This window comes from Ranitomeya imitator, chromosome 4 (assembly GCF_032444005.1).
Source record: "Ranitomeya imitator isolate aRanImi1 chromosome 4, aRanImi1.pri, whole genome shotgun sequence".
In the NCBI taxonomy this organism is placed as follows: domain Eukaryota; kingdom Metazoa; phylum Chordata; class Amphibia; order Anura; family Dendrobatidae; genus Ranitomeya; species Ranitomeya imitator.
In genome coordinates this window covers 521,990,986-522,011,324 of record NC_091285.1, presented here as the reverse complement: position 1 = coordinate 522,011,324, position 20,339 = coordinate 521,990,986, and the positions used below count along the sequence as shown (strand labels likewise).

Genomic DNA, 20,339 nt, shown 5'->3' with positions numbered 1-20,339 from the left:
AGATGTGTGCTGAGCGCTTTGACCCACCAAGGGCTTCACAGAAGTTTATAATGGAGAGCCGTAAAAATAAAACAAAAATTTTTTCCCACAAAAATTATTTTTTAGCCCCCAGTTTTGTATTTTCCCGAGGGTAAAAGGAGAAATTCGACCCCACAATTTGTTGTCCAATTTGTCCTGAGTGCGCTGATACCCCATATGTGGGGGGGAACCACTGTTTGGGCGCATGGGAGGGCTCGGAAGGGAAGGAGCTCCATTTGGAATGAGGACTTAGATGGAATGGTCTGCAGGTGTCACATTGCATTTGCAGAGCCCCTAATGTACCTAAACAGTAGAAACCTCCCACAAGTGACACCATTTTGGAAACTAGACCCCCTAAGGAACTCATTTAGATGTGTTGTGATAGCTTTGAACCCCCAAGTGTTTCACTACAGTTTGTAACGCAGAGCCGTGAAAATTAAAAAAAAAAATCTTTCCCCCCAAAATTATTTTTTAGCCCCCAGTTTTGTATTTTCCCGAGGGTAAGAGGAGAAATTCGACCCCAAAAGTTGTTGTCCAATTTGTCCTGAGTACGCTGATACCCCGTATGTTGGGGGAAACCAACGTTTGAGCGCATGGCAGAGCTCGGAAGGGAAGGAGTGCCATTTGGAATGCAGACTTAGATGGAATGGTCTGCAGACGTCACATTGCGTTTGCAGAACCCCTAATGTACCTAAACAGTAGAAACCCCCCACAAGTGACCCCATATTGGAAACTAGACCCCCCAGGGAACTAATTTAGATGTGTTGTGAGAACTTTGAACCCCCAAGTGTTTCACTACAGTTTATAACGCAGAGCCGTGAAAATAAAAAATCTTTTTTTTCCCACAAAAAATATGTTTTAGCCCCGAGTTTTGTATTTTCCCAAGGGTAGCAGGAGAAATTGGACCCCAAAAGTTGTTGTCCTATTTGTCCTGAGTACGCTGATACCCCATATGTTGGGGTAAACCCCTGTTTGGGCACACGGGAGAGCTCGGAAGGGAAGAAGCACTGCTTTACTTTTTCAACGCAGAATTGGCTGGAATTGAGATCGGACGCCATGTCGCGTTTGGAGAGCCCCTGATGTGCCTAAACAGTGGAAACCCCCAAATTATAACTGAAACCCTAATCCAAACACATCCCTAACCCTAATCCCAACAGTAACCCTAACCACACCTCTAACCCTGACACACCCCTAACCCTAATCCCAACCCTATTCCCAACCGTAAATGTAATCTAAACCCTAACTGTAACTTTAGCCCCAACCCAAACTGTAGCCCTAGCCCTAACCCTAGCCCTAACCCTAATCCTAACCCTAGCCCTAACCCTAGCCCTAACCCTAGCCCTAACCCTAGCCCTAACCCTAGCCCTAACCCTAGCCCTAACCCTAGCCCTAACTCTAACCCTAGCCCTAATGGGAAAATGGAAATAAATACATTTTTTTAATTTTTCCCTAACTAAGGGGGTGATGAAGGGGGGTTTGATTTACTTTTATAGCGGGTTTTTTAGCGGATTTTTATGATTGGCAGCCGTCACACACTGAAAGACGCTTTTTATTGCAAAAAATATTTTTTGCGTTACCACATTTTGAGAGCTATAATTTTTCTATATTCTGGTCCACAGAGTCATGTGAGGTCTTGGTTTTTGCGGGACGAGTTGATGTTTTTATTGGTAACATTTTCGGGCACGTGACATTTTTTGATCGCTTTTTATTCCGATTTTTGTGAGGCAGAATGACCAAAAACCAGCTATTCATGAATTTCTTTTGGGGGAGGCGTTTATACCGTTCCGCGTTTGGTAAAATTGATGAAGCAGTTTTATTCTTCGGGTCAGTACGATTACAGCGACACCTCATTTATATCATTTTTTTATGTTTTGGCGCTTTTATACGATAAAAACTATTTTATAGAAAAAATAATTATTTTTGCATCGCTTTATTCTCAGGACTATAACATTTTTATTTTTTTGCTCATGATGCTGTATGGCGGCTCGTTTTTTGCGGGACAAGATGACGTTTTCAGCGGTACCATGGTTAGTTATATCTGTCTTTTTGATCGCGTGTTATTCCACTTTTTGTTCGGCGGTATGATAATAAAGCGTTGTTTTTTGCCTCGTTTTTTTTTTTTTTTCTTACGGTGTTTACTGAAGGGGTTAACTAGTGGGCCAGTTTTATAGGTCGGGCCGTTACGGACGCGGCGATACTAAATATGTGTACTTTTATTGTTTTTTTTTTTTTATTTAGATAAAGAAATGTATTTATGGGAATAATATTTTTATTTTTTTTTTCATTATTTTGGAATATTTTTTTATATTTTTTTTTACACATTTGAAATTTTTTTTTTTTACTTTTTTACTTTGTCCCAGGGGGGGACATCACAGATCAGTGATCTGACAGTTTGCACAGCACTCTGTCAGATCACTGATCTGATAGGAGTGCAGGCTGCTTCACAGTGCCTGCTCTGAGCAGGCTCTGTGAAGCCACCTACCTCCCTGCAGGACCCGGATCCGCGGCCATCTTGGATCCGGGGCTGGAGGGAGCAGGGAGGGAGGTGAGACCCTCGCAGCAACGCGATGACATCGCGTTGCTGCGGGGGGCTCAGGGAAGCCCGCAGGGAGCCCCCTCCCTGCGCGGTGCTTCCCTGTACCGCCGGCACATCGCGATCATCTTTGATCGCGGTGTGCCGGGGGTTAATGTGCCGGGGGCGGTCCGTGACCGCTCCTGGCACATAGTGCCGGATGTCAGCTGCGATAAACAGCTGACACCCGGCCGCGATCGGCGGCGCTCCCCCCGTGAGCGCTGCCGATCGCATATGACGTACTATTGCGTCCTTGGGAAGTAAAGCCCACCCCACATGGACGCAATAGTACGTCTAATGGCAGAAAGGGGTTAAACGTTCTAAAAATTCCCGTGAAACACCTGAAAGGTTAATAAACTTCTTGAATGTGGGTTTGAGCACCTTGAGGGGTGCAGTTTTTGAATGGTGTCACACTTGGTTATTTTCTATCATATAGACCCCTCAAAATGACTTCAAATGAGATGTGGTCCCTAAAAAAAAATGATGGTGTAAAACTGAGAAATTGCTGGTCAACTTTAAACCCTTATAACTCCCTACCAAAAAAAAACATTTTGGTTCCAAAATTGTGCTGATGTAAAGTAGACATGTAGGAAATGTTACTTATTAAGTATTTTGTGTGACATATCTCTGTGATTTAAGTGCATAAAAATTCAAAGTTGGAAAATTGCGAAGTTTTCAAAATTTTCGCCAAATTTCCGTTTTTTTCACAAATAAACGCAGGTAATATCAAAGACATGTTACCAGTAGCATGAAGTACAATATGTCACGAAAAAACAGTCAGAATCACTGGGATCCGTTGAAGCGTTCCAGAGTTATAACCTCATAAAGGGACAGTGGTCAGAATTGTAAAAATTGGCCTGGTCATTAACGTGCAAACCACCCTACGTGGTAAAGGGGTTAATGGTGAACGATATTTGTTCTGCGACACCTATGAATAAGGAAATTCAGTTCTGAAATGCATCAGATCTTTATATATCTGTGTATACTTTTTGAAGAAATAAAGAATATACTTTAACCCCTTTCTGACCTCTGACGGGATAGTACGTCCGAGGTCAGAAGCCCCGCTTTGATGCGGGCTCCGGCGGTGAGCCCGCATCAAAGCCGGGACATGTCAGCTGCTTTGAACAGCTGACATGTGCCAGTGTGCGCGGGCAGAATCGCGATCTGCCCATGCCTATTAACTAGTTAAATGCCACTGTCAAACGCTGACAGCGGCATTTAACTACCGCATCCGGCCGGGCGGCCGAAAATGATGGCATCGCCGACCCCGTCACATGATCGGAGGTCGGTGATGCTTCAGTATTGTAACCATAGAGGTCCTCACAGCACACCTGATTTTCTGCTACATAGCAGCGAACAGCAGATCGCTGCTATATAGCAGAGCCGATCATGCTGTGCCTGCTTCTAGCCTCCCATGGAGGCTATTGAAGCATGGCAAAAGTTAAAAAAAAAAAAAAGTAAAAAAAAAAATGTGAAAAAAAAAAAAAAAAATATAAAAGTTTAAATCATGCCCCTTTCGCCCCAATCAAAATAAATCAATAAAAAAATCAAATCTACACATATTTGGTATCGCCGCGTTCAGAATCGCCCGATCTATCAATTAAAAAAAAAAAGCATTAACCTGATCGCTAAACGGCATAGCGAGAAAAAATTTTGAAACGCCAGAATTACGGTTTTTTGGTTGCCGCGACATTGCATTAAAATGCAATAACGGGCGATCAAAAGAACGTATCTGCCCCAAAATGCTATCATTAAAAACGTCATCTCGGCACGCAAAAAATAAGCCCTCAACCGACCCCAGATGGAAAAAAAAATGGAGACGCTACGAGTATCGGAAAATGGCGCAATTTTTTTTTTTTTTTTTTTTTTGCAAAGTTTGGAATTTTTTTTCACCACTTAGGTAAAAAATAACCTAGTCATGTTAGGTGTCTATGAACTCGTACTGACCTGGAGAATCATAATGGCAGGTCAGTTTTAGCATATAGTGAACCTAGCAAAAAAGCCAAACAAAAAACAAGTGTGGGACTGCACTTTTTTTTGCAATTTCACAGCACTTAAATTTTTTTTTCCCGTTTTCTAGTACACGACATGCTAAAACCAATGATGTCGTTCAAAAGTACAACTCGTCCCGCAAAAAATAAGCCCTCAGATGGCCAAATTGACGGAAAAATAAAAAAGTTATGGCTCTGGGAAGGAGGGGAGTGAAAAACGAACACGGAAAAACCAAAAATCCCAAGGTCATGAAGGGGTTAAAAAAATTTTTTAAAAGACAGAGTGCCGTTTTTTTAAAAGTTTGATCCTTGCTACTTCGCTCCCTTTATCAGGCACCTGAGCATGAAGATTTGCAGGTGTGGTGAGCGGTTTTCTTACTACTGTCCCTGTGTCACAAGATAACAGAGACTATGATATCCCTAATATTGGATATAAAGTAATTTGCAAGGCATGACTTCCCCACTGAACACTGTAGCACTGGAGAAAACCTGGGTCATGGAAACCTGGTTCTGTGAATATGTAATTATATACTTTAATTGATTTCTGCATGCCGTTGTGGCGTTAAACAGAACTCCAGTCTGGAGGCACAGATTGTGCTTGGAAATTAGAGATGAACACATTGTGAAGACGTTGCCTCAAGATGTTAAAAGTAACCTGCCAGGCAACCATCCCGGGCAGCCCTGCTGCCACGTATATTATTCCCTGAAACACCAGAGCCCTTACTTTGAAGATCCTCCCAGCGGTGCTGCATGTGATGGGTCTTTCCCTCGCGTTTCCATAGGGAGAGACCTGTCAATCAGCTGCAGCACAGTTGGACTAGTCTGGTCCCGGCTGGATCTTCTGAGTTTATGTTCTCTGAAATGCCGGAGCACAAAGTGAAAAACATACCTGGCTACAATCGTACAGCCATGCTGCGATTCATGCGGTCTGCAGTTTGGGCAGCATGATTCACATGACAAGTTCCCTTTTAACCCTGCTGTTCTGTTTAGATTTCACATACACTTGTACTGTTCCCGGTCATTTTTGACCGTCCTTATAAAATAATCATTTTTAGCTAATCTAAGTGGTTTTTTTAAACAGTTTTTGCACTATTATATTGCTTGTGAAGATGGTTGTTCAAATACCAGAAAAAAAAATAAATACAAAGCTTGTTTTATATTTTTTTTATATCCAAAAGGGAACATGGTATTTTTTCGATTTTTGTAAAAATTGATTATTTTTGCAGATAAAAAAAAAATCTTGATCTAAATGTTAACTATAAGTAATAATATCAAACATTATGTAGATATACTTTTTTCAAAGGCAAAAAAAAAAAAAAGCTTTTTTCTCTATAAAATGGCAAAAAACGTTGTTTTTTATACACTTATACTGTTCCCGGTCATTTTTGACCGGACCTAACAAAGTTGTGATTTGTACCTAATTCAAGTGTTATTTGATTACCTGTTGCATTGTTTTACTGTATGTGAACATGCTTTTCAATAATCAGATGAAAAATTAAATCAAAAACTTTTATTTTTTGAATCAAATAAATTAACATTTTTTGCAATATTTGCTTCATATTGCACATAAAAACTTTTCTTTATTCTAAACTATATACAAACTTTTCAAAAAAAAAAAAGGTTTTTTGTCAAAAACAAATGATAAATGCGATCAATGTATTACTTGCATTGATCACATGTATAATTTACATGACGCTTGCACAAGTATTTTGCACATTTGCAACACATAATATTAGATTTATGGTTACTGGACGTTGGACAGAATGAGCATCTTTTTCGCTTGCAGCTGGTTGCGATGGTGGAAGCCGTTTCAGTATCAGTGGTGGTCGAAGCTGTTGGCTCGCCGTCTCCACCATGCTCTCGAATTTGTCGGGCCACTTTTTCTGCACTCTCATTTCTTGGATTTCGTGGCCGTGTTTTTACATATGGATTAGTGAGAGACTTCCCCAATTCCTCAATAAAAAGCCGTCGTTTGTGTCATTTTTTTTCTTGCCATTTGGGGTTTATTTCCCGCCACAATACAAAGGCATTATAGGCAGATACATCGATCAGGTTGTAAAAGAGAATCATAGGCCACCTATTTGTTTTTCTTTTACATGTATACGTGCCTACAAGCTGGTCTAATGTGTCAACAGCACCTTTAGTGGCGTTATAGTGAAGAATCATGTCTGGCTTTCTGTCATCTCTCTCACTTATTTTTGCATCATGGTGCATGGTGCTCATGAGGATAACTTGTTTATTTTTTTTGGGAACGTACGACACTACCGTAGTGTCCTTTGTAAAATAAAACATTGAACTGTGTACGTCTCTCTTATTGAGGATACCCTGTGGAAGTTCAGGTTTATTTTTTCGTACAGTACCCAGCATAGTTATATTGTTTTTTTGTAACATCTGCCCCAATTGGTAGGATTTGAAGAAATTGTCACAGGTAACGTTTCTCCCTTTGAGTCCATGGGTCAAGTCCAAAACTACCCTCATGCCTTGGTTTTTTTCAGGTCTTTCTAGAGGGTTTTTTCCAATATATACTTGAACATTTGCAGCATATGATGTTTTACTGTCACACAGAGTCCAGATTTTTATACCGTATTTTGCTGGTTTACTTGGAATGTATTGCCTGAATGGGCACCTGCCTCTAAATGACACCAGCTGCTCATCAACAGTGACATTTTCTACGGTATTATAACATTTTGGGAGTATCTCGACCCATTTACTCCACAAATCCCTAATTGGGGCAAGTTTATCTGTGCTTCTTCTTTCAGATCTATCCGTTTTGTCATCAAACCGTAGAACTCTGGAAATTTCGTGGAATCTTTCTAAAGACATGGTGGCCCTAAATATATGGCGCCCCGTTTCCGAATTCCACAAACTTTTAGTGGACTCTCCATATGATTTGTATACTCCAGCTAATAGAAGTAACCCGATGTAAGCATTCATAGCCGTCACATCGAAGTTCTTCCATTTATCGCCATAAACCTTTTTTCCCTCAATGTTTGTCATTTGGATAAGTATATTTTGCATGGCTATATTTATGAATAATAGGAATGCCGATTGAATGTCATCAATTCTAGCAATTGCATATCTAGTGGGACCTGGAGTATCTGTGATGACATTTGATGAAGACCTTCTACCAGTCGGAGCAGGAGGCTGCAATTTCCAAACGACATCTTTGTTTTTTGAATTGATTTCTTGCGTCAGACCGGTTGTCGGGGTTTCCACATCAGATTCACCCTCAAATCCGAGTTCTCGGCAATATCTTCATCCTCACTAATGTTGTCCTCCTCTTCGGAGACATTTTCAGGTGGGACATCCTCGTCTGTATCGGAGTCGTTTATAAACTCCTCCAATTCAGCTTGGGTGAAGTGTCTTCTTCTCATGCTGTAAGGCATCACTGTTGAATGAAAAAATAAAATATATCCATAAACAATGAATGAAAAAAAAAATCAAAACAATTTCGCAACAATACACACAATAACGTCCCGTCACACATTGAGATATGCCCTGTGATTATGGTGCTGGAGCGTCGCAAACAAAAATGAGGCATGCACTCATTCTATCACAGCAGTGAGAATATGTACTCATAAGCAGACATTGAGTCTACACAACCCTAATGCTAACCCCCTTTCATCCATTCTATCACAGCAGTGAGAATATGTACTCATAAGCAGACATTGAGTCTACACAACCCTAATGCTAACCCCCTATCATCCATTTTATCACAGCAGTGAGAATATTGAATAATTTTAGAATAAAAGAATAATTTATCTGTAACATACCTGTAAAAATGGGTCTTCAGAGCTCTGACGTCTGAACCTCTGCTCACTCTGTGTTGTCTCCAGCTGAACTGAAACTCTACACTGCTATGTTATCTGTCTACAGATAAGATCAGAGCAGACACCACCCTGCAGCAGGAAAAAGCTCACAGTACAACACTTTAGGTGAATTCTGCTTAGGACAGCATTGCACAATGTAATACTGTACAACCAGCAAACACATGGAAAATCGGAAAATCAGAAAATCATGATTTACAATATGAAATGTTGACAACTGAATGGAACTAGATCTATATGAACAGCAGGGTAAATAAAAACCAGTGAAATAAATTGCGCATAGCTATACTGGAAGCGAATCCGTCGGCTGTATCGCAACTTGAAAATGTTGGTATGTGTAAATCTTTTCTGACCAAAAGTAGTCAGATACATTGATAAATAGTAGTAGATGCAATATATAGTTCAAAATGAGGTGATAGCAACTTTATTTTTGTCAAAAATTGTCTGGAGAGCTGAATAAAGGCCTATCGGTCATTTTTGACCGAACAGTACAAGTGTAAAAAAAATTGTACCAAATAAAGTAAACAAAAATTAAAAAAAAAAAAATTCCCACAGAGAGTACCCCCCTAATGACGAAAAGTCAGGGAGCCTCAAGTCTCAGAATCACACGCTGAATTTTTATAACATTATAGAATTTCAAAAACGGTCATTTTTGACCTAACAGAACAGCAGGGTTAAGCATCAGTATCTACTATATAATTGTCTAAGGGTCACTTCCGTCTTTCTGTCTGTCCTTCTGTCTGTCACAGATATTCATTGGTCGCGATCTCTGTATGTCATGGGATCCAAGTCGCTGATTGGTCTCGCCAGCTGCCTGTCATGGCTGCCACGACCAATCAGCGACGGCCGCAGTCCGATTAGTCCCTCCCCTGCAGTCAGCGCCTGCTCCATACTCCCCGCAGTCACCGCTCACAGAGGGTTAATGCCAGCGGTAATGGACCGCGTTATGCCGCGGGTAACTCCCTCCGTTACCGCCGCTATTAACCCTGTGTGACCAAGTTTTTACTATTGATGCTGCCTATGCATCGTCAATAGTAAAAACATCTAATGTTAAAAATAAAAAATCATTATATACTTGTTTCGTGATGCTCCGGTGACCGCTCCATGCAAGCGGCAGGTTCCGGTGCCAAGGATGGTATAGGAGAAGGACCTGCCATGACGTCACGGTCATTTGATCGTGACGTCATCACAGGCCCTGCGCGAGAAGGACCTGCCATGACGTCACGGTCATGTGACCGCGATGTCATCACAGGCCCTGCGCGAGAAGGACCTGCCATGACGTCACGGTCATGTGACCGAACTACAAGGGACCCTCGGAAGGTGAGTATATGTTTATTTTTTTAACCTGTGACATACGTGGCTGGGCAATATACTACGTGACTGGCCAATATACTACGTGGCTCTCTGCTGTATACTACGTCGCTGTGCTGTATACTACTTCGCTGTGCAATATACTACGTGGCTCTGTGCTGCATACTACGTCACTGGGCAATATACTACGTCACTGGGCAATATACTACGGTCACTGGGCAATATACTACGTGGCAAACGTATATCTGTAAATGGCAAACAATTGTTTTAAAATAATTGAAAGGGGATAAGGAATGACCCCTCTTGGCAGTCAGGTTCTGCTTTCAATATCTGGAATAATTAAAAATGTTTCTGTACTTTTGTATACAAGTCTGATGCTTTTTTTGTGGCAAATGCAACAATTTCTGAAGTACGCTGGTTTGAAGTTAACACAATTCTAAATTACCGTACTATATAATTTTTACTTATACCCACAAAATTGTATCTGCACACTGCGGGTGTAATTCAGTCTAGTGCTAAAGTGTTTCTGTTCAGTAATTCAATCATTCTGCTAAACACTCTATATAATGTTGTATGTTTGCAGGGTTGTCTACTGCTGGACAACCCCTGCCTAATCGCTTCAAGGCTCCATTTAACCCCTCTGTGACCTTAGACGTACTATCCCGTCGAGGTGCCCTGGGCTTATCTGACCCTGGACGGGATAGTACGTCATAGCCGATCGGCCGCGCTCACGGGGGGAGCGCGGCCGATCGCGGCCGGGTGTCAGCTGCTTATCGCAGCTGACATCCGGCACTATGTGCCAGGAGCGGTCACGGACCGCCCCCGGCACATTAACCCCTGGCACACCGCGATCAAAGATGATCACGATGTGCCGGCGGTGCAGGGAAGCACCGCGCAGGGAGGGGGCTCCCTGCGGGCTTCCCTGAGACCCCCGGAGCAACGCGATGTGATCGCGTTGCTGCGAGGGTCTCACCTCCCTCCCTGCTCCCTCCAGCCCCGGATCCAAGATGGCCGCGGATCCGGGTCCTGCAGGGAGGGAGGTGGCTTCACAGAGCCTGCTCAGAGCAGGCACTGTGAAGCCTGCAGCGCTGCATGTCAGATCAGTGATCTGACAGAGTGCTGTGCAAACTGTCAGATCACTGATCTGTGATGTCCCCCCCTGGGACAAAGTAAAAAAGTAAAAAAAAAATTTTCCAAATGTGTAAAAAAAATTAAAAAAAAATATTCCAAAATAATGAAAAAAAAAAAAAATATTATTCCCATAAATACATTTCTTCATCTAAATAAAAAAAAAAAAACCAATAAAACTACACATATTTAGTATCGCCGCGTCCGTAACGACCCGACCTATAAAACTGTCCCACTAGTTAACCCCTTCAGTAAACACCGTAAGAAAAAAAAAAAAAACGAGGCAAAAAACAACGCTTTATTATCATACCGCCGAACAAAAAGTGGAATAACACGCGATCAAAAGGACAGATATAAATAACCATGGTACCGCTGAAAGCGTCATATTGTCCCGCAAAAAAAGAGCCGCCATACAGCATCATCAGCAAAAAAATAAAAAAGTTATAGTCCTGAGAATAAAGCGATGCAAAAATAATTATTTTTTCTGTAAAATAGTTTTTATCGTATAAAAGCACCAAACCATAAAAAAATGATATAAATGAGGTATCGCTGTAATCGTACTGACCCGAAGAATAAAACTGATTTATCAATTTTACCAAACGCGGAACGGTATAAACGCCTCCCCCAATAGAAATTCATGAATAGCTGGCTTTTGGTCATTCTTCCTCACAAAAATCGGAATAAAAAGCGATAAAAAAAAGTCACGTGCCCAAAAATGTTTTCAATAAAAACGTCAACTCGTCCCGCAAAAAACAAGACCTCACATGACTCTGTGGACCAAAATATGGAAAAATTATAGCTCTCAAAATGTGGTATTGCAAAAAATATTTTTTGCAATAAAAAGGGTCTTTCAGTGTGTGACGGCTGCCAATCATAAAAATCCGCTAAAAAACTCACTATAAAAGTAAATCAAACCCCCCTTCATCACCCCCTTAGTTAGGGAAAAATAAAAAAAAATGTATTTATTTCCATTTTCCCATTAGGGTTAGGGCTAGGGTTAGGGCTAGGGTTAGGGCTAGGGCTAGGGTTGGGGCTACAGTTAGGGTTGGGGATAAAGTTAGGGTTAGGGTTTAGATTACATTTACAGTTGGGAATAGGGTTGGGATTAGGGTTAGGGGTGTGTCAGGGTTAGAGGTGTGGTTAGGGTTACCGTTGGAATTAGGGTTAGGGGTGTGTTTAGATTAGGGTTTCAGTTATAATTGGGGGGTTTCCACTGTTTCGGCACATCAGGGGCTCTCCAAACACGACATGGCGTCCGATCTCAATTCCAGCCAATTCTGCGTTGAAAAAGTAAAACAGTGCTCCTTCCCTTCCGAGCTCTCCTGTGTGCCCAAACAGGGGTTTACCCCAACATATGGGGTATCAGCGTACTCAGGACAAATTGGACAACAACTTTTGTGGACCAATTTCTCCTGTTACCCTTGGGAAAATACAAAACTGGGGGCTAAAAAATAATTTTTGTGGGAAAACAAAAAGATTTTTTATTTTCACGGCTCTGCGTTATAAACTGTAGTGAAACACTTGGGGGTTCAAAGTTCTCACAACACATCTAGATAAGTTCATTGAGGGGTCTAGTTTCCAATATGGGGTCACTTGTGGGGGGTTTCTACTGTTTAGGTACATTAGGGGCTCTGCAAACGCAATGTGACGCCTGCAGACCAATCCATCTAAGTCTGCATTCCAAATGATGCTCCTTCCCTTCCGAGCCCTCCCATGCGCCCAAACGGTGGTTCCCCCCCACATATCGGGTATCAGCGTACTCAGGACAAATTGGACAACAACATTTAGGGTCCAATTTCTCCTGCTAACCTTGGAAAAATACAAAACTGGGGGCTAAAATATAATTTTTGTGGAAAAAAAAATATTTTTTATTTGCATGGCTCTGCGTTATAAACTGTAGTGAAATACTTGGGGGTTCAAAGCTCTCACAACACATCAAGATGAGTTCCTTAGGGGGTCTACTTTCCAAAATGGTGTCACTTGTGGGGGGTTTCTACTGTTTAGGTACATTAGGGGCTCTGCAAACGCAATGTGACGCCTGCAGACCATTCCATCTAAGTCTGCATTCCAAATGGCGCTCCTTCCCTTCCGAACCCTCCCATGCGCCCAAACGGTGGTTCCCCCCCACATATGGGGTATCAGCGTACTCAGGACAAATTGGACAACAACATTTAGGGTCCAATTTCTCCTGCTAACCTTGGAAAAATACAAAACTGGGGGCTAAAATATAATTTTTTGTGGAAAAAAAAATATTTTTTATTTGCATGGCTCTGCGTTATAAACTGTAGTGAAATACTTGGGGGTTCAAAGCTCTCACAACACATCAAGATGAGTTCCTTAGGGGGTCTACTTTCCAAAATGGTGTCACTTGTGGGGGGTTTCTACTGTTTAGGTACATTAGGGGCTCTGCAAACGCAATGTGACGCCTGCAGACCATTCCATCTAAGTCTGCATTCCAAATGGCGCTCCTTCCCTTCCGAACCCTCCCATGCGCCCAAACGGTGGTTCCCCCCCACATATGGGGTATCAGCGTACTCAGGACAAATTGGACAACAACTTTTGGGGTCCAATTTCTCCTGTTACCCTAGGGAAAATACAAAACTGGGGGCTAAAAAATAATTTTTGTGGGAAAAAAATTTTGTTTTATTTTTATGGCTCTGCATTATAAACTTCTGTGAAGCCCTTGGTGGGTCAAAGTGCTCACCACACATCCAGATAAGTTCCTTAGGGGGTCTACTTTCCAAAATGGTGTCACTTGTGGGGGGTTTCAATGTTTAGGCACATCAGTGGCTCTCCAAACGCAACATGGCGTCCCATCTCAATTCCTGTCAATTTTGCATTGAAAAGTCAAACGGCGCTCCTTCCCTTCCGAGCTCTCCCATGCGCCCAAACAGTGGTTTACTGCCACATATGGGGTATCAGCGTACTCGGGACAAATTGGACAACAACTTTTGAGGTCCAATTTCTTCTCTTACCCTTGGAAAAATAAAAAATTGGGGGCAAAAATATAATTTTTGTGAAAAAATATGATTTTTTATTTTTACGGTTCTGCATTATAAACTTCTATGAAGCACTTGGTGGGTCAAAGTGCTCACCACACCTCTAGATAAGTTCCTTAGGGGGTCTACTTTCCAAAATGGTGTCACTTGTGGGGGGTTTCAATGTTTAGGCACATCAGTGGCTCTCCAAACGCAACATGGCGTCCCATCTCAATTTCTGTCAATTTTGCATTGAAAAGTCAAAAGGCGCTCCTTCCCTTCCGAGCTCTCCCATGCGCCCAAACAGTGGTTTACTGCCACATATGGGGTATCGGCGTACTCGGGACAAATTGGACAACAACTTTTGAGGTCCAATTTCTTCTCTTACCCTTGGAAAAATAAAAAATTGGGGGCAAAAATATAATTTTTGTGAAAAAATATGATTTTTTATTTTTACGGTTCTGCATTATAAACTTCTGTGAAGCACTTGGTGGGTCAAAGTGCTCACCACACCTCTAGATAAGTTCCTTAGGGGGTCTACTTTCCAAAATAGTGTCACTTGTGGGGGGTTTCAATGTTTAGGCACATCAGTGGCTCTCCAAACGCAACATGGCGTCCCATCTCAATTTCTGTCAATTTTGCATTGAAAAGTCAAACTGCGCTCCTTCCCTTCCGAGCTCTCCCATGCGCCCAAACAGTGGTTTACTGCCACATATGGGGTATTAGCGTACTCAGGACAAATTGGACAACAACTTTTGAGGTCCAATTTCTTCTCTTACCCTTGGAAAAATAAAAAATTGGGGGCAAAAATATAATTTTTGTGAAAAAATATGATTTTTTATTTTTACGGTTCTGCATTATAAACTTCTGTGAAGCACTTGGTGGGTCAAAGTGCTCACCACACATCCAGATAAGTTCCTTAGGGGGTCTACTTTCCAAAATGGTGTCACTTGTGGGGGGTTTCAATGTTTAGGCACATCAGTGGCTCTCCAAACGCAACATGGCGTCCCATCTCAATTCCTGTCAATTTTGCATTGAAAAGTCAAATAGCGCTCCTTCCCTTCCGAGCTCTCCCATGCGCCCAAACAGTGGTTTACTGCCACATATGGGGTATCAGCGTACTCAGGACAAATTGGACAACAACTTTTTGGGTCCAATTTCTCCTGTTACCCTTGGTAAAATAAAACAAATTGGAGCTGAAGTAAATTTTTTGTGTAAAAAAGTTAAATGTTCATTTTTATTTAAACATTCCAAAAATTCCTATTAAACACCTGAAGGGTTAATAAACTTCTTGAATGTGGTTTTGAGCACCTTGAGGGGTGTAGTTTTTAGAATGGTGTCACACTTGGGCATTTTCTATCATATAGACCCCTCAAAATGACTTCAAATGAGACGTGGTCCCTAAAAAAAAATGGTGTTGTAAAAATGAGAAATTGCTGGTCAACTTTTAACCCTTATAACTCCCTAACAAAAAAAATAATTGGTTCCAAAATTATGCTGATGTAAAGGAGACATGTGGGAAATGTTACTTATTAAGTATTTTGTGTGACATATCTCTGTGATTTAATTGCATAAAAATTCAAAGTTTGAAAATTGCGAAATTTTCAAAATTTTCGCCAAATTTCCGTTTTTTTCACAAATAACCGCAGGTACTATCAAAGAAATTTTACCACTATCATGAAGTACAATATGTCACGAGAAAACAATGTCAGAATCACCAGGATCCGTTGAAGCGTTTCGGAGTTATAACCTCATAAAGGGACAGTGGTCAGAATTGTAAAAATTGGCCTGGTCATTAACGTGCAAACCACCCTTGGGGGTAAAGGGGTTAATATAAATACCTCCTGCCGCAAGGCCCTTCCACTAATGTCAACTCCGCTATTCCTGGTGGATCACATATAATTATTGTATCGGGGCTGCGGACGCTGATTGGCTGCAGCTCATTAATATTTTGTCAAAGCGATTGTCCCCTTTGGCTACAGCCTTTACTATTTAGTCAGTCGGTAACCTATTATTAGCTGCAGCAAATCTGTGACAACAATACGTGACCCACTGATTTATCAAATACCCAAGAGCCTCCAAGATAATCGTGTATAATTTCTAATTTTTGCAAATTTAATTTAAAAAAAAACAAACTGAAATATCATGTGGTCATGAGTATTCAGACCCTTTGATCAGACACTCATATTTAAGTAACATGCTGTCCATTTCCTTGTGATCTTCCTTGAGATGGTTCCACTCCTTCATTGGAGTCCAGCTGTGTTTAATTAAACTGATAGGACTTGATTTGGAAAGGCGCACACCTGTCTATATAAGACCTCACAGCTCACAGTGCATGCCAGACCAAATGAGAATCATGAGGTCAAAGGAACTGGCCAAGGAGCTCAGAGACAGAATTGTGGCAAGGCATAGATCTGGCCAAAGTTAGAACAGAATTTCTGCAGTGCTCAAGTTTCCTAAGACCACAGTGGCCCCATAATCCTTAAATGGAAGAAGTTTGGGAGCACCAGAAGTCTTAGACCTGGCTGTCCAGCCAAACTGAGCAATTGTGGGACCTTTGTGAGAGAGGTAAAGAAGAACCCCAAGATCACTGTGGCTGAGCTCCAGAGATGCAGTAGGGAGATGGGAGAAAGTTCCACAAAGTCAACTATCACTGCAGCCCTCCACCAGTCAGGCTTTATGGCAGAGTGGCCCGACGGAAGTCTCTCCTCAGTGCAAGACATATGAAATCCACAGGTGGGACTCTATCAAGGAATCTTAACACAGCGTGCTCGATGTATGGAAAAAGTCCAAGACAAGTCCATATAATAAAAGAAAAAAGATATATCCGCACCACTGCTATTAGTTAGACCCTTATTACTCTCCTGTGATGCATCATTTTGCCGTATCCGTATTCTGCGACGTTGAACATGTGAACTCATTTTTTTCGGAATGTGAGTTACACGAAGATGTTTTTTCATTAAGCACAAAGACTCTGGAGCACAAATTGTTCAATGTCGCAGAAAGAGGTCCGTGTGTGTTCACAACCCTCCCTGCAGCACGTTATTTATGTCTGAATAAATCTGTCGAATCATCACCGGTGAGTGCGCTTCATCTTTTTTTCTGCTTTTTCGAGAATCTATATGAACTGTGGCATAAGCAGCACCCCGGTGTGATTTTTTTGTTAAATGGGCTATACGGCAAAATGATGCATCACAGGAGAGTAATAAGGGTCTAACTAATAGCAGTGGTGCGGATGTATCTTTTTTCTTTTATTATATGGAAGAGACATATGAAAGCCCGCATAGATTTTGCTAAAAAAAACACATTATGGACTCCCAGACTATGAGAAAGAAGATTCTCTGGTCTGATGAGAGGCAGAGATATCCTGATGAAAACCTCTTCCAGAGTGCTCTGGACCTCAAACTTGGCCGAAGTTTCAACTTCCAGCAAGACAATGATCCCAAGCACACAGCTAAAATAACAAACGAGTGGCTTCAGAACAACTCTGTGACTATTCTTGACTGGCCCTGCCAGAGCCCTAACCTAAACCCAATTGAGCATTTCTGGAGAGACCTGAAAATGGCTGTCCACCAATATTCACCATCCAACCTGACAGAACTGGAGAGGATCTGCAAGGAAGAATAGCAGAGGATCCCCAAATGCAGGTGTGAAAAACTTGTTGCATCATTCCCAAGAAGAATCATGGCTGTACTAGATCGAAAGGGTGCTTCTACTCAATACTGAGCGAAGGGTCTGAACACTTATAACAATGTGATATTTCAGGGTTGTTTTTTTTTAATATGCAAAAATTGCCACATTTGTTTTTTTTTCAGTCAAGATGGGGTGCAGAGTGTACATTAATGTGAAAAAAGAACTTTTTTGAATTTACCAAAGTGGCCTGTACCGTGTGTGTGTGTGTACGTGTGTATATGTATGTATGCAGTGTCAGACTGGGGTGCCAAGGGCCCACCAGTAACTGACTTTGGGGGGCCCACTTTTCACCTGCATTCAAATATTACACTAATCTGATTCACAAATTTACCTATATATCTATGTAATAATAGACTGGGTAGTTTGGTAAATGAATGATGAGATGCTGTTTTGTTCTGTACAGAGTGAATCAAGTGAATTATGCCAAGTACTGCCTATATAGTGAGGTTGGAGTCCCAAATCTGCATAGGGGCCTACCGGGGGATTCCCCTGTTACCCTATGGGCCAGTCCGAGCCTGCATGTATGTATGTATGTATATGAATCAATGTGTGAGTGCATGTGTGTGTATGTATGTGTGCATATATATATATATATGTATATGTATATATATATATATATATATATATGTGTATGTATGTGTGTATATATATATATATATATATATATATATATATATATATATATATATATCGTATATACTCGAGTCCGGTGAATTTAAAAAATAAAAATAGATCATTATTTCCCCATAGCTGTGCCATATAGTGCTCTGCACCGTTCATATTGCCCCATATCTGTGCCCCATATATGCTCTGCACCGTTCATTTTTGCCCAATATCTGTGCCCCATACAGTGCTCTGCACCGTTCATATTGCCCCATAGATGCTGCACAGATGCCCCATACAGTGCTCCCCCACCACATTACCACACACAATCCCGCCCCCACCCCATTACCACTCACAATTCCGCCCCCCCACCCCATTACCACACACAATCCCGCCCCCCACCACACACAATCCCGACCCCCACCACATTACCACACACAATCCCGACCCCCACCACATTACCACACACAATTCCGCCCCCCCACCACATTACCACATAATCTTGCCCCCCCACCACATCACCACAGATAATCCCGCCCCCCACCACATCACCACACACAATCCCGCCCCCCCACCACATCACCACACATAATCCCGCCCCCCCACCACATCACAACACACAATCCCACCCACCCACCACATCACACATAATCCCGCCCCCAAACACATCACCACACATAATCCCGACCCCCACCACATTACTACACACAATCCCGCCCCCCACCACATTACCGCAGATAATCCTGACCCCCACCACATTACCACACATAAGCCCAACCCCCACCACATTACCACACACAATCCCGCCCCCCCACCACATCACCACACATAATCCTGCCCCCCACCACATCACACATAATCCCGCCCCCTCACCACATCACAACACATAATCCCGCCCCCACTACATTACCACACGAGGCTCTGTCCCCACACATTACCACACGAGGCTCTGTCCCCACACATTACCACACGAGGCTCCGTCCCCCCACATTACCACATGAGGCTCCGTCCCCCCACGTTACCACATGAGGCTCCGTCCTCACACGTTACTACACGAGGCTCCGTCCCCACACGTTACTACACGAGGCTCCGTCCCCACACATTACCACACGAGGCTCTGTCCCCACACATTACCACACGAGGCTCCGTCCCCCCACGTTACCACACGAGGCTCCGTCCTCACACGTTACTACACGAGGCTCCGTCCCCACACGTTACTACACGAGGCTCCGTCCCCACACGTTACCACACGAGGCTCCGTCCCCACACGTTACCACACGAGGCTCCGTCCCCACACGTTACCACACGAGGCTCCGTCCCCACACATTACCACACGAGGCCTCGGTCCTCACACATTACCACACAAGGCTCCGTCCCCACACATTATCACATGTTAATTTACCACCTGCGTAAGCGCTATTGAATTTTGTCATTATTTGCTTTAGTTTAATCACCAGCAGCATTAATTAGATAGCAATGAGCGTGCCGAGCGTTAGCTGGCTGGAAAGATATATATATAATTTATTTATTTTTTTTATTCAAAATTACCACATCATTTAGTGTATGTTCTATCAGAGTTTATATATTTCATTAACCCACAGAGTAAAAAAAAAACACAACCTAGATTATAAAATCAAAACACCCGCATTGCGTATTTCAGGCACCAGGCTTCCTTAAAGAAAAAAATATATAGTAAGAAGCAATTAAACGAACTTAACATCTACACTTAAATGTTATCCATAAAACCTGTCAGGTCACCATGCAAACACCAAGCCGTCATAGAGCTCCATTAGCAGAAATGTAAAAACTTTACAAGTCTCAGAAAATTACGACGAAAACCACGGTTTTTTTTTTTTTTGCATCTTAGTAAACTTGCGTAGATTTTTTTTTTTTTTTTTAATTTATTTATTCATATTGACCTGAAGAATAATATTACCAGGTTATTTTTAGCACACAATGAACTCCATAAAAACAAAACTATGGCAGAATTGCACTTTAAGTCAGAAATTGACAGATTTTTTTTTTTTGCAATTGCACCGCGTTTGGAATTTTTCCCCCCCCAATTTTCAGTAACTTTAAATGGTAAAAAAATAGGGTCATTCAAAAGCAACAGAAAAATAGCAAAGTTTTATGCCTCTTTGAAGAAGGAGGAAAATAAAATAATTGCCCCAGCTTTATTTCACCACTAGTACACAGAGCATAAAGTGCAAGGGCAACA

The 20,339-nt window shown here is 42.0% G+C and overlaps 1 protein-coding gene across 3 annotated transcripts in view; it reads left to right on the top strand.

Moving 5' to 3' along the window:
• The window catches only part of TP53BP1 (tumor protein p53 binding protein 1), a 199,236-nt gene that overhangs the window by 136,570 nt on the left and 42,327 nt on the right, over window positions 1–20,339 (top strand). The gene's annotated exons all lie outside the window — the stretch shown is intronic.